The sequence below is a fragment of the Rhinatrema bivittatum genome, chromosome 7 (assembly GCF_901001135.1).
Source record: "Rhinatrema bivittatum chromosome 7, aRhiBiv1.1, whole genome shotgun sequence".
Lineage (NCBI taxonomy): Eukaryota > Metazoa > Chordata > Amphibia > Gymnophiona > Rhinatrematidae > Rhinatrema > Rhinatrema bivittatum.
In genome coordinates this window covers 282,133,632-282,149,119 of record NC_042621.1, presented here as the reverse complement: position 1 = coordinate 282,149,119, position 15,488 = coordinate 282,133,632, and positions in this window count along the sequence as shown.

Genomic DNA, 15,488 nt, shown 5'->3' with positions numbered 1-15,488 from the left:
GCTCCTGAAATGCTCCTTACTTATCTACCTAAATTTTATCCTGATAAAGACTTATCTGGATAACATTTTGCTGGATAAGTGCTACCAATATCCGAACATCAGCATTTATCTGGATAACCCAAAAAATGATATTCAAATAAATGCCCTTGAATATCAACCTGATAGTAACTTATGGGTACAATTTTATTCGCCGGCGTGTGCAAATCTCAGGAGATATGTGCGTGACCGGGCTGTGTGCGCACTGAGTGCATTTTAGAAATGGCCCGTCCACATGCATATCTCCCGATACATGCAGAAGAGCCGGGCCATTAAAAAGGGTAAGCCAGGGGTGGGGTCTGGACAGGGCAGGGCGATGGGCAGGGGCTGGCCTGGACAGCGCCATTTTACACTGTCCCAGTAACTCGTGCTCCGGCAGCCGGCCAGCACGCGCAACTTCCTTCTACTCCGAGGGGGAAATAAGTTAAAAAAAAAAAAAAGGCTAGGTAACGGCAGATTTAGGGGTCTGGGTGGAGAGGGGAAAAGTGAGGAAGGTTAGGTAGAGGAGTTGGTAAGTTCCCAATTAGAGTGGACTGGGAGGGAAATGGGCAAAGGCCTGATCGCGTTGCCGTGCATGCGTTACAAAATTCCCCCCATCCCACGCACAGGCGTGCACCAGCATCGTATTTTATAACATGCGAGCAGCGATGCACACATGTTATAAAATCGGTCCGCATGTTTTAAAATCTACCCCTTATTGTAATAGAATTATTATACATAAGTAACTTATTGCAATATCAAATAGACCTATAAGCTGAATTGCACAATGGCATCTTGGAGATGTTATAGTCACGTATTTAAGTTGTCGAAATGGGAACATCAAATGCTTTCGTTATTATTTACTGTTCTTCACAGAGGAAAACCCAGTGGCTTGCCCAAGGTCTCACGATGTCAGCGGCAGAGAGGAGTCTTAATCCATAGCTGTAATTATTGCTTTGCATGTTTCTAAGATTCAGTCTTCACAGTCATTTCTGGGTGTATCACTTATTTCCTTTGCACAACTATAAACCTTTCTTTCCTAAAGACAGCAGAGTAAAAAAATAATCATTTCACTACCAACGGTATTCATACAGTATCAATCTGCCTCCCATTTCTTCCACCTGGATCTGTGTTTACTCTTAGTCTTAAGAGATATAGTGGTCCATATTCAGTCACAGTCTGGATAGCAAAGTTAGCAGATAAACTTATCTGCCTAACTTTGGACGTGTATACAAAAGTGTATACACGTGTATACAAAAGTGCAGCCGCAGAATTGAATATAACTGGCTGTCTTAAAGTTAGCTGGATAACTTTAATCTGGCTAATAGGGATGTGAATCGTTTTTTGACTATTTAAAATATCGTCCGATATATTTTAAATCGTCAAAAATCGTTAGAGCCGCGATACAATAACAATTCCCCCGATTTATCGTCAAAAAATCGTAAATCGGGGGAAGGGGGAGGGCGGGAAAACCGGCACACTAAAACAACCCTAAAACCCACCCCGACCCTTTAAAATAAATCCCCCACCCTCCCGAAACCCCCCAAAATGCCTTAAATTACCTGGGGTCCAGAGGAAGGGTCCCAGTGTGATCTTTTACTCTCGGACCTCCGGTGCTTGTAGAAATGGCGCCGGCGCTACCTTTAGTTTTTCTGTACGGAAAATGGCGCCGGCCATACGGCTGGCGCCGGCCGTAGACAACACGATTCGACTGCAGGAGGTCATTCCGGACCCCCGCTGGACTTTTGGCAAGTCTTGTGGGGGTCAGGAGGCCCCCCCCCCAAGCTGGCCAAAAGTCCCTGGGGGTCCAGCGGGGGTCCGGGAGCGATCTCCTGCCGCGAATCGTTTTTCCGCACGGAAAAACGATTTGCATGCAGGAAGTTGTTCCCGGACCCCCGCTGGACTTTTGGCAAGTCTTGTGGGGGTCAGGAGGCCCCCCCAAGCTGGCCAAAAGTTCCTGGGGGTCCAGCGGGGGTCCGGGAGCTATCTCCTACACTCCTGACCTCGGGGGACAAAAAACAAAATGGCGCCGGCGCTACCTTTGACCTGTCATATGACAAGGCAAAGGTAGCGCCGGCGCCATTTCTACAAGCACCGGAGGTCCGAGAGTAAAAGATCACACCGGGACCCTTCCTCTGGACCCCAGGTAATTTAAGGCATTTTGGGGGGGTTCGGGAGGGTGGGGGATTTATTTTAAAGGGTCGGGGTGGGTTTTAGGGTTGTTTTAGTGTGCCGGTTTTCCCGCCCTCCCCCCCACTGGACCCCAGGTAATTTAAGGCATTTTGGGGGGGTTCGGGAGGGTGGGGGATTTATTTTAAAGGGTCGGGGTGGGTTTTAGGGATGTTTTAGTGTGCCGGTTTTCCCGCCCTCCCCCCCACTGGACCCCAGGTAATTTAAGGCATTTTGGGGGGGTTCGGGAGGGTGGGGGATTTATTTTAAAGGGTCGGGGTGGGTTTTAGGGATGTTTTAGTGTGCCGGTTTTCAATTTACACGATTTTCACGATTTTCACGATATTTAAAAAACCCAAACGGCGATGATCCGATTCCCTCCCCCTCCCAGCCGAAATCGATCGTTAAGACGATCGATCACACGATTCACATCTCTACTGGCTAACATTACGGCAGCTCCATAGCATGACCAGACTAAAATGGATACATTATCTGGCTAACTCTGGATTTTGGAATTAGCCAGGTAACTCATCTTGCTAACATATCTCCTCCCCAAAATGCCTAAAAACGCCCCTACTTTATCCATCTAAATTTTAAACAGATAATTACCCAAATATTCATTTTGCCGAATAACTAGTGAGTGAGTTATCCAGCTAAATGCCTCTGGAGAATATGAGCCACGCAAAGATTACTGTAGTACATCTTTTAATAAGGTAGATAAATCATGTTTATTTATTCTTCTCTTTGCATTAGTTGATGAAACAGGGTGGGATCTCCCAGACTTCCTTCAGCTAGTCCTCCTGGATGTCTATGTGGACAGTGAAGAGGTAACCTCAGGCTTCCTCTTCCAAGCTCTGGTAGGTGCATTTCTATTTGAGATTATTTCCAGTAACGTTTTGATAACTGTACGATGTCACAGCATAATTATCATTATTATTTCATGTTTATGCAGCATCCTAAACCACTTTGCAACACATTACAAACAGGTACAATGATTCCTGCCCCAAACAGCTCACAAATGAAGGGGGTACCTGAGGTAATAGTTGAGGTGCATTAATTGTGTTGAAACAGAGGGGCTGTAAAGATATGATTATAGATGAATAAATATTATCAAACAACTCTTTAAGAACTTTCGTATTCAGACCAACAAGAAATCTGCCACACTCTTTTTGTTTTTTTTTATATGAGGAACAGGTTCCCTGCGTACTACCAGGAGAGGTTGCCATGGCATCTGAAGAAGGGCCTGCATAAATATCTTTGCCTGGAAAAAACAGATGTAGTGAGCATTGTTCATTGCTGTTTGGCACATTTGCATGATGCTTTGCATCCACGTGACTGCAAGTTCTTCATCGCTTCATAGAATATGCTCATGTGAGAGTGTTTCTGCTGGGTCCATAGTATATGCTTGATTTCAGACAAGTGTGTTATCTATACTGCACGGCTGCGTGATATGTATCACTGCCATGTACTGAGGGGAGCTGAGCTGATTCTTTGAGCCAGTTGGTGTACCATAAACTCATAGGCGCATGCCCACTGTAATACTGACTTTTCTGTCCCTTTTCACCACACTGTGGGCCTGATTTTAAAAAGCATTTACTCGAGTAAAAACCAGATTTACTGGCGTAAATTCACTTTACTTGAGTAAGTGGGTTTTTGAAAATTGCTACAATATATGCCATTGACTTGTCTATAGGATTTACTCACATAAGTGCACTTTACTTGAGTAAATGGCTTTTGAAAATTGCTACAATAGTAGCTACATTTACGCATGTAACTCCTTTTGAAAATTACCCCCACAGGGTTTTGATTAGTTAAAGTTTTGTTATTTTGTCATCGCTTCCGATATGTGTATCTCCTTGTGATTCAAACATTTTCTTTGTGACTATTTCTTCTCTGGGCCACCTCCTATGCTGTCCACTTTTCCTGCGTTTCAGATGGTGTTGTAGTTAAGATGTGCTTAGAGAGGAATAGTGTAAGTAATTCTTTTCTTATGCTGTTTTTCTTCTTTTAAATTGTTTTTGATATCTGTATTTTTAAATGTTAGTTCTGAGATTCTTTATCATTATATTTCATTTTGTTATTTTCTATGATTTTAGGTTTACTATTTGATTAGGGTTTTGACTATTTTAGGAAAATATCTTATATTTCACTGGTGCAATTTTAAAAACCAGATGGAGCATGCTGGCCGGACGTTTGCGCATATCTCCTGGCTTCGGCGCGCATAGGACTTTTAAAATCCGCCTTTATTTGGGTGAACTGGGTGAATTGGTAGGAATGTCTTCGGACAGTGTGAAAGGTGGTGCCTGTGCTAACTCATAATCCTATGTGTTCTGAATCACATTTTAGCTTGCAATGTATATTTTCTCTGTTTGCAGCACATATCCCAAATGTCTGCTTTAATGACAGTTGCTACTCAGATTTCTTCTACTATCTCCCCCCTCCCTTCTGCTAGCTAAAAAGAATTTGGATGACTAAAACCCACAGTACAGTACTGCAAATAAACTACACCATTCTTGAAATGGCAAATTTGGGAAGTAATCACAATTTGGAGAATAGCGATTTTTCATCCTTTTTACCAAACAGCATTCCAGATTAGAGATGCGTTAGCGTCTCTAATATTGGTTCATTAACAACTCAATGACCAACCACTCAATAAGCCTGGAAACATTTTGAAGGTTCTTTGACTTGGTTGATTGGAACTTTCAGAAGAAATCAGAAGCAAATTTTAAAAATTTGCTTTGGATTTTCAAAAATAAAATTCAAAGATTTATTTGCATTGCGAATCCACGTCAACTGTTTTGAAAGCATTTCAAACAAATTTTTTAATCCACTTAGTATTTTTCCAATTTTTTTTCAAAATTTCCCCACATATGCCAATAAAACTCTGACAAGCCCCTACAGCAGAAATAAGAAAAATTGCAAAATTCTTTTGAATTTGAACCAGGCTGAGGTCCAGCATGTCTGAGTGTCACTTGTTCATGCATTCTGTATCTAAATACTTGGAATCCTATTCAAACCTTTTCCTAGGGTAGATGCACCATATAACTCCATTATATGGCTTCTTTCTCTTTCCTATTTAGGGCTATCTGATGCACGGCCTGGGAAAAGGTTTCAATTATTCATTTAGGGGTAGATTTTAATAGGTGCACGCGCTACCCGGCGCACACATATGGACACATGGATTTTGTAATCCGCGCTCCCATGGGGGTTAGTTTTCTGCAACTTTCACATGGCGATGCATCATGGCCTTCCCCAGTTCCCTCCCAGTCTGCTCCAATTAAGGAGCGGTCAGGGAGGGAACTTCCTTACCTGCTATCCTAACCTCCATTACTCTTCCCCTCTCCTCCCCACCCCCTAAACCCTTCCCATTACCTTTTTTTGGTCTTATTTTGTTGCTTACTGCTCCAACGGAGCAGTAGCAACTTGCGTGTGCCCCTCATTCCCTTCCCTGGTACAGCGGCAAATGGCTGCTGTACCGGCCGTCTCCAGCCCCGCCCCTCCACGCCCCCTCAGACCGCCCCTTTCCTTTGTCCCGGCACTTCTGCGTGTAACGGGAGTTACGCGTGCGGCTGGGCCTTGTGCGCACTGCGCACATTTTAGAAGGGGCCTAGCCGCACGCATAACTCCTATTTTTTACGCGCTTGCCATTTAAAATCAGCCTGTTACTATTTCTGTTTAGATATGTAAAATGAACAAAGGATACTGAACAAGATGTTGCATCATCTCAGAATTCTTTCAGGCAAGAAATACAAACTTTGTGGTAGGAAATATAATGTCTAAAATTAGTGGTAGCTGGGAAGTGTGACCTTTTCTCTAAAGAAGCTTTCAGCATAAAACAGATCAGGCTTGGTGTTTCCATGATCCATATAAATCTGAGCTCATGAGCTGCTTTCTGAAGGCTTCACTGCAGCATTATGAGGCGAAACCGAAAAAATGGGAAATGAGTATTTTTTCAATGAATCTAAAAAAGTCAGTGCATTTTCTGTTCAACTTTGGGCTGATGGTGCGGAACTGGAACACAACCTGTCAAGGAAAGTACAGGTTCTTAAAATGTTGAGTCACTATGAATTTTGCATAAAAATTGAAAGGAGGTGATCTTATATTAGTGAGGAAGTCAATGCTTCTATCTGGTGTTTCTTTTCTTCATGACTAGGAAACATGATTACTAGAGCAGATAGGCTATCAATAAGAGATGTCAATGCTCATCTCCTCTGGAATGTAGATAAATTAAACAGCCTAGGCCCTTGCAAGCAGTGAAATCTAGAAACACAGTCTCTTCATTCACTTATCCCCTGAAAACTCCTTTTCCTTGCTGATACACATTTCCTAGTGTAGTTGTCGGGATGGTCATTTTTTTCAAACAGCTGACAGACTGCGCCCACAGACTTTAGCTTGAATTTTCAAATCGTATTCATGCAGACAAGTCTGCTTTGAAAATTCATAGGGGGTCCCCATTATGCCTCAGGAGCAGGTGCAGGTAGACTTGTGCACATACTTTCAAAATGCATAAAAATCCTTTCCTCGTCACCACAGGTTTTCCCCCCAGAACCCCTCTTGTGCGTGCGTGTAAATGAGTTATATGCATACCGTACATGCACTGGCCCTAGGCTGATTTTCAAACGTCAATGTAGGCACACAAACTAGGTTTTATGCACATAGATTTTTTGAAAAAGCAACCCCATTGAGGGTTATTTTCAAAGAGTCTTCTGCAGCAATGACCCTTTTGAAAATTGTATGACCAAAATGTGCATACACAATGTATGGGTGAACTTCAATATGCAAAAGGGAGAGGCATTCCAGGGAGTGGAATGCCTCTCCCTGCATGCATATTTTTTTAAATGCTTGCAGGATTATTTTCCCAATCTACAAGACACAGGTATAGATGATATAATTATATCAGAGCATGCCACGATCTGGGTTACCCTGGGGTGGGGGGGGGGGGGGCGCGTGCTGCTGACCTATCAGGATTCTGCTGGTGTTACCCTTATTATCTAGCGAATGACACTCACTTCCAAGACTATCTTCGCTATAAATGGAAGGAGTTCCTACAATTCAATAAGGAACATGTGGATGACCCTATATTATGTTGGATTGCGCAAAGGCAGTCCTTCGAGAGGATATCATTTCCTAAACCGCTAGAAAGAGGAAAATGATGGACAAGAACTCTTAATGTTAAGTGCCCAGCTTCACCAAGCTAAAAGCGCTCTTGCATTAGCACATTCTCGAACCAACAGGGAAAGGTATTTAACTCTACAAAACACTATCAGCTCATTAATCCATCAAAGAGCCAAAAAGAGCCTACTCTATTACCAATTTAAATTGTTTCAGTAAAGTAATAAATCTGGGAAGCTAATGTCAAACTTAAGGGCTCACCGTGGCCCCCGACACATCGCATCCCTGTGAACTCATTCAGGTCAGGTGGTCTCTGATACATTTACTATTTTGCACACCTTTCGGGAATATTACTCCCATCTTTATAGATCAGAATTTGGAGACCCGGAGGCCATGAGCTTGTTCTAATCTAAAATGGAGATGCCAAGTATTACATATGAGCAACAACAATGGTTGAATCAACCCATAATGCCCGACAAAGTCAGAGGGGTTATTACACATGCCAAACAGTCCAAAGCGCCAGGTCCAGATGGCTTTACATCAGAATTCTATCGTACCCTAAAAGACTCTATTACACCTCTTTTGACTAGCACTTTTAATGAGTTAGTCATCCGAGGTTCCTACCCCCTCACACTAACTCTGCGAACATTATGCTCATACCCAAACCAGGCAAAGATCGTTTGAGCGCCTCTTCATACCGCACCATCTCTTTGTTAAATCAAGATATAAACATTTTAGCAAAGGTGCTGGCAGAGTGTTTAGCAGTCTTACTTCCCAATTTTATAGCTACGAGCCAGCTGGGATTCGTTCGGAAATGGTACAGCCTTACGAATATTAGGAAAACACTAGCAGCCATAGCTCTTTGTACACAGGCAGAGGAACCATATCTAGTGGTTAGTTTTGATGCCAAGAAGGCATTCTATAGAGTAGAATGTGGGATTACCTGTTCCACATGCTTTGCTCTGTAGGATTTGACAGGTTTTTTTTATGATGCGATTCATTTACTATATACTGACCCCTCTGCTAGGATAGTCGCAAATGGATCACAGTCATCTGAATCTGGAGTGGGACGAGGCAAGAGACAGGGGTGCCCCCTATCGCCCCTGCTCTTTTTGTTACAACTTGAACCTCTCTTATGGGCCATACAAATGTTGCGGGAGATACAGGGGGGGGGGGGTCCACTTTCAATCGAAAACCTTCAAATATGCTGCCTTTATAGATGATATCCTAGTTTTCTTAACCCACCCCAGATCCACTCTGCCTTCCTTATTGCACTTGTTCCAAGAGTTTGGGTCCTTTTCGGGTTTAAAGCTTAATGTGGATAAATCTGAAGCATTAGCATATCCTGTCACTCTCCAAGAAGAATGGGAGCGACAGTTCCCCCTGGCATGGGCCAAAGGGACCATAAAATACCTAGGAGCGCACATTTCTATGCAGCTCCCACAACAATATACCTTAAACATAACTCCACTAATTGCACACTCGCAGGAACTGCTTAAGACTTGGCATTCGCTCCCACTTTCTTTAGGGGACAGGATCAATCTGTTTAAAATGACTATTCTGCCCAAGTGATTATATGTCCTTCAAAACCTACCTTTGAAACTCAAACGCAAAGACTTGGCTAGCTTGGAGAGGGTGTTGTGAATATTTATTTGGCAAGGGAAAAGGGCAAGGATCCCACTTCCCCAACTGCAGGAACCATGGAGAAAGGGGGGCTTGGGGATCCCAGACTTGGGAATGTATAATTTGGCCTGTAATCTTAGAATAGTCCGTGACTGGATTCTGGGACAGTCCCAGTATATAGATATCTTGGCAGAACGTACTTTGCTCAGTCCCTTGGACCCACGCTTTGCTGTACAAGCCCTGCAAGAGAAAATCAAGTTACCTCCCCTGCTACAATAATAATATTATTACAAGTTTGTTAGAGACCGAGTCCGTGTTGACCCGAGCCTATTACTAGCCAATCGGTGGAATGCCTAAGGTCAGGTCAAGGTTACAGAGTCGTTAATTCGCTTATGTTTCCAAAAAATACCCCAGGCGACCCCAAATATGTATTATCTTGAGATGCATTATAAGTTCCTGTGGAGGGCATATATTTCCACCAAGGTAGCATATCAGTCTCATCTCACATCCTTGCCAACTTGTGGGAAATGTAATAAGGCAGAGGGAACATTCGCCCATTTTTTTTTTTGAGCCGCCCACTAATCAGACAATATAGGGGGCGAATTATTCACTATCTGGTGGACTTGTTAGACATAATAGTAACCCCATTGCCACACTTGATGCTGTTTGACTGGATTCTGCCGTTGCTTGTACGAGGCACGGGCCCACGCCTGTTCTTTCCCAAAGCTTGCTATGTGGGCAAGAAATTAATCCTGCTCCATTGGAAAAACTCGACCCCCACCATCGTTTTGGGAGTGGCACAACCACCTACATCGGCTATTGCAGATGAATGAATGAACTCTCGGACCTCGCCACAACATCATGGCACTTTCTTGCAAAGCTGGAATGTATACCTTCAGCCTCTGCCACACCGTTCAGAAGTCTGATCTTAAATGGTTGAGGAGGCGGATCTGGACTTTAATTTTGTCATTTGGTAACACAGTGCATTAATCTTTGAACTCAGATGTCTCTCTGGACAGGAAGGAGAGCAGGGGGGAGGGGAGGGAGGTAACGGGGAAGGGGGGAGGAATTAGCTCCAGGATGGGGTATCTGGGCGTGGGCGGTTCATTTGCGGTTTTAAAAACCATTTGCCATGTTTGCTATACTGGACTGTGGGTGCGCACAAGAGTCACACTGCGTCCGCATTACCTTTTGCTGTGTGATATTTTTGCAATGCAATAAAAATTTGTTTAAACTAAAATGCTTGCAGGGTTGCAGAAGGAGCTCAAGTGCCTGATCCTGACTAACATCTGTCACAGCGATGACTGGGTTAGGTGAGCTGAGAGCAGTGGCATCTCTGAACAAAAATATTTGGAGGGAAGGTGAGCAGGAGGACAAGCTAAGTGTGGAGGGGAGGGGCAAGCCAAAGTGACATTTCCACACATCACGCCCACCCCCACAGGACAGCCCCCTACTTTAAAAAAATTGGCTATAAAAGTCACAAAAAGCAGAAAATAAATCTACGTAATTAATAAATAGGTGGGCTGGAACTGAATGGCCAGAGCCCACCCAAAACCGATGCGCCGCCCCCTCCCCCACCGGGGACGGCGTCCCCTCAAAGGGGGGAGGAGAGGTGCACGCCGACGCAGCAGCACCGGCGCGTGAACAGGCCATCACCCGCCCCTAGTGCACGCGAAGGCGTGGGGCTAGGCCACGCCCCCGGCGCCGGCGCAGAGGGGAAGCATAGGCAACGCGGACCGATGACATCATCGGCCCTTTAAAAGGCCGCAACGGAGGCCAGGACCCTCCTTTCCGCCCCAGCGCGCATCCAGAAATGCGGTAGGAAAAGAGAGGAATTGCAGTAGGAACGCGGTAGGAAAACAGAGGGATCGCGAGGGAGGAATCTCAGGACTGGTACACGAGACTGGGAGGTGGCAGGCAGTGAAGATGGTGGAGTCTCTGTAGGCCGAGGGCCATGAGTTCGGGGGCTCCACATGGCCTGGGTGGTGGGCGTTTTTTAGGCTAGGCCTGATGCAAGGACAGGGCATTTAGGGATGACTCGAGACCTGCAGCAGGAAGGGAGGGATCACGCTGGGATCTCCCACAGTGGGAACGATCGGTTGGTCAGCACTGCGGAAGGGTACAAGGGTCCCCCGCATGGTCATACTTGGCAGGTATCGCCGGTGGGCCTTGCAGGGAGTGCGGTCGGCATTGCGGGATGGCGTACAGGTCCCCCAACCCGGGCACACATGGTAGGGAATGTCGGTGGGCCAAGCGGGAACACGACAGGTGCTGCTGGATGGCCCACGGGTCCCCAGCCTGGGCACACATGGTAGGGAGCTCCGGTGGCCCAAGGGGAAGGCAACCAGTGAAGGCTGGGGGGGGGGGGGGGGTACTCCATCCGTGCAAAACAGGCAAAAAGGGGGTTTTAGAAGGGAGGCAGTGGGCTCCAAAAGCCTACATTCGGCGAGCTCAATCAGGCAGCGGAGCGGTAAGGAAGCGCATAGTAGAGATAGAGAGGGATTTCGGGCCATGGTCTGCCAACCCTATAGTCAGCAGAAGGGGAAGAACAGTGCGGGGATACCCCATATCCTTATTAGAAGAAAAAGAGGGGGGGGGGGGTCGGGACTGCAAGATTGCCCAGTGGTTCCCCTGTCCAGGCACACAGACCCGCGGTAAGCCAGTGGAGTGTCGCCTAGTGGTTAGAGCAGTGGGCTATAAACCAAGAGACCAGGGTTTGAGTCCGGCTGTTGTTCTTCTTACTGATTCCAGTTAAAAAAAAAAAAATTCCACATTGGATGGGTTGGTCGGCACTGCGAGAGAGTCTAGGATTTCCCCGCCTGGGCACACGCGTGTGAGGAGTGCCGGAGGCCTGGGGGGGATGGATCTTGGAAGAAGAGGTAGAGGAAGGCTGGGGGTGGCGCCCCAAGCAGACAGGGTGTAGGCGAGTGGATTTCCATGTGAGGGTCTGAGAGGGGCTAGTGGCAGCGGACGACCCATGGCTGGCAAGTTGGGACACAGTTAGCTTGTGGCACATGCGAAACTAATTTCAGAGTGTCCTCCAAGGCACAGTTAAACACTGGAATTGGGCGCCAGACGATGTGTTAAGGCGGTGAGGCTAGCTGGAGTTTATAAAAAAAAAAAAAATAAGAGGGGATTGGATAATTTTGGGAGAATTCCATGAACTGCTATTAATTAAGTTTAATCGAAGATGGCCACTGCTAGTGCTGGCAACAGTGATAGGGAATAGACTTAGTTGTGGGTACTTGTCAGGTTCTTGGGATCGGGATGCGCTACTGTGGAAAGCAGGATGCTGAGCTTCAGGGATCCTTGGGCTGACCCAGTGGGGCATGTTCTTATGGGGGTCTCAAACTGGGGTTGGACAGGTGAGGGGATGGAACAAGCAGTTGAGCTGGGTCTGGTTCCCAGCCAATGCAATGCATCCATTTAGACCTGAAAACATGGTGTCACGGGGGGTCGATATACCCCAGATGGAGGAATTTGAGGTGGGAGGTGTGAGGTGCTCCTTCTGATGGGAATGGGATTGGATAGCTAGTGGGAATGACTCAGGGGTGTTGCAGCCCTGGCACCATTAGTGAGGCGAGCCGGGTGGCCTCAGGGCGGATTCACACAAAACAGCGCAGCAAGCACACCGGTCGCTGCATCACAGTTCGATTGGAGGGGAGAGAGGGGACTCCGCTGCTTGGGTGGGCACCAGATGGCACGTGGCCATGGGACCTATGCGCAGGCATATCAGATTTACATCTTCCTGGTGCATTTGTAAATTGGTGAAAAGATCTGGATGTCATCAAGGTACACCATTACGCACCGATACGGCAGGTCCCGCAGGATCTCATTCATAATATGTTGAAACACTGCTGGTGCGTGGCTTAATCTGAAAGGCATAACGAGATATTTGAAGGGCCCATCGCGGTTGTTAAGGCATTTTTCCACTCGTCCCCGGAGCGGATATGCTTCAAGATCCAATTTAGAGCATGTCTTGGCTCCCTGGAGTCTGTCAAATAATTCTGATATTAAAGGCCAGGGATACCGATCTTTGATAATAAGCTCGTTCAGACCCCAGTAATTGATGCAGGGCCAAAGGGTACAGTCCTCTTCACTACAAAAAAAAAAGAAAAGAAACCCTGAGCCAGCCGGGAATTTGGAGGGTCTGATGAATCCCTTCTGAAGGTTCTCTTGTATTTAGGCAGACATAGCCTTAGACTCTGCTGCTGAGAGAAGATAAACCTTCCCTCGGGAGGCTCTGAATTACGTTTCAAGTTGATAGCACAGTCGAAACCCACGTGAGGAAAAAGTACATCTGCGGCTGATTTCGAGAATACATCCTAAAAGGCGTATTGAGGAGGGAGGCCCGATAAGATGGTATAGTATGCATACAGGGTACTGGAACAAATTCTGAAAGGCATCTACTAGGACAGCCAGATGCCCATCGTGATAATTCCAATGGAGCCCAGTTGAACTGCGGAATAGTGTCAGGTAGTCAGGGCAATCCGAGCATCACAAGGTGCAAGGCCTTTTCAATATGAAGAAAGAGAGGGTTGAGGAATGAAGCCCCCCAGTGCATAGGCCATGGGCTGTTTGGTCTACGAGCCCCCCAGGAAGGGGTTCTCCGTGTATCGGTTATGTAATGGCATGGCTATAGGCGTAGTAGGAATACATAGAGGTTCCACCTATCGTTTTAGGATAAAAAATTCCTCCGGCCCGGAGTCCATGAAGACAAGGGTTTGAAGATACAGGCTTCCACAGACGGGCGAGACAGACAAAGATAATGGGGGAGTGGGTGTGGTTAGACCAGGAAGAGTCCTGTGGATCCTCTGAATGTTTCCCAGACAGGTGGGGCAAGTTTGGATGGCGAGGCGGGATGGCCACGGTAGATGCATAACCCCAAGCACTTGCGAAAAAGTTGCTTCTTCGAAGTTAAGTTGCTACGACCTAATGGCATAGGCTCCTCTTCTTTTGAAGGAGAAAGTAGGCCGAGCGCACTATGCATGGGTTTAGGACGGTTACTTCCCTGGACGTGTTTACGAAGACTCTTTGCCCCTGAGTCCAGTATCGAATGCGACAGTCAATTCTTCCACCCAATTCTATGAGATACTCAAGGGTATCAGGCAAATCACGAGCCACCAATTTGTCCTTCAATCGAGAGTTAAGGCCATCCAAGAAGACAGCAGGTTGACATCCTAAATCCCAGTGCAGTTCAGATCCCAAAGTCTTAATTCAATCACATACAGGCTGATACAGTACAGTGCGCTCCGATGGAGAGCACTGTTAGCCTGCTCTTGGACATGCATTTTCCCTTACCCCCTATTCAATAAGGGGAGGAAAACGCACATCCAACCCGCGGCACCTAATAGCGCCCTCAACATGCAAATGCCGCACATTTTACTTTTACTTTCAGAAATTAGAAATTTCTTCCGGCACCAGGAAAGTGCACAGAAAAGCAGTAAAAACTGCTTCTCTGTGCACCCTCTGACTTAATATCGCCATGATATTAAGTTGGAGGTTCCGAAGAGTAAAAACAGTTAAAAAAAAAAAATTCAATTCGGCCAGCAGCTGTCGGGCTGAAAACCGGATGCTCAATTTTGCCAGCGTCCGGTTTCTGAGCCCATGGCTGTCAGTGGGCTCGAGAACTGATGCCGGCAAAATTGAGCGTCGGCTGTCAAACCCACTGACAGCTGCCGCTCCTGTCAAAAAGGAGGCGCTAGGGACGCGCTAGTGTCCCTAGCGCCTCCTTTTGCCCGTTTTTACCGCTGGGCCTAATTTAAATACTGAATCGCGCGTACCAGCAAGTGGCCGGTGCGTGCGCCGGGAGAGCGGGCGTTCGCCTGCTCTCCCGCGGACTTTACTGTATCGGCCTGATAATCTGGTAATGGTTTGTTACCTTGCTGGAGATGTAACAGGGTAGATCCAGCAAGGGTCTGACGAGCGGGATCATCAAATATAGAGTTGAAGAGATCCAAGAAGCCAACCAATCATTCAAAATTGGAGCACTGCGTTCCCATAGTGGTGAAGCCCATGCCAGGGCTCTTCCATCAAGTAGTGATAGAATATAAATGGACTTGGAGATCTCTGTGGGGAAGTAGTTAGGAGGCAAAGAGAAATGCATACTACATTGGTTAATAACACCTCTGCACAACCGTGCTCCCCCCGAGAAGCGGGTAGGCGTAGATAAAGACACAATAGTTTTAACAGTCACTACTGAAGATACGAGTTCTTTAATTGGAGCTGTTGAGGTGTTCAGGTGAGCATGTAATGGATTAAAAGCAGCAGCCAGATTTTCAAAAGACTTGTGTTGCTTGGTGATCCGATGGGACAGGCCAGGAATGGCCTGCAGGGCTGTGAGCCGAGCCGAGTCCACGGACTTAGCTATCTGTTGTGTTTGAGACATAGTTGTGGACCCTTTGCCTAGAGGTGATGACTCCTCCCACAAGGAGGGGCTGTGAGGGGATCCTCAATGATTGGCTAGACTCAGTAGAAAGTGGTCACAGGGGAAGATAAGCTTTATTGTACAGCAGTGGCCTATCAATTATTAAATTAACCTAATGTAATAGACCCGACAGCGGCCGGTG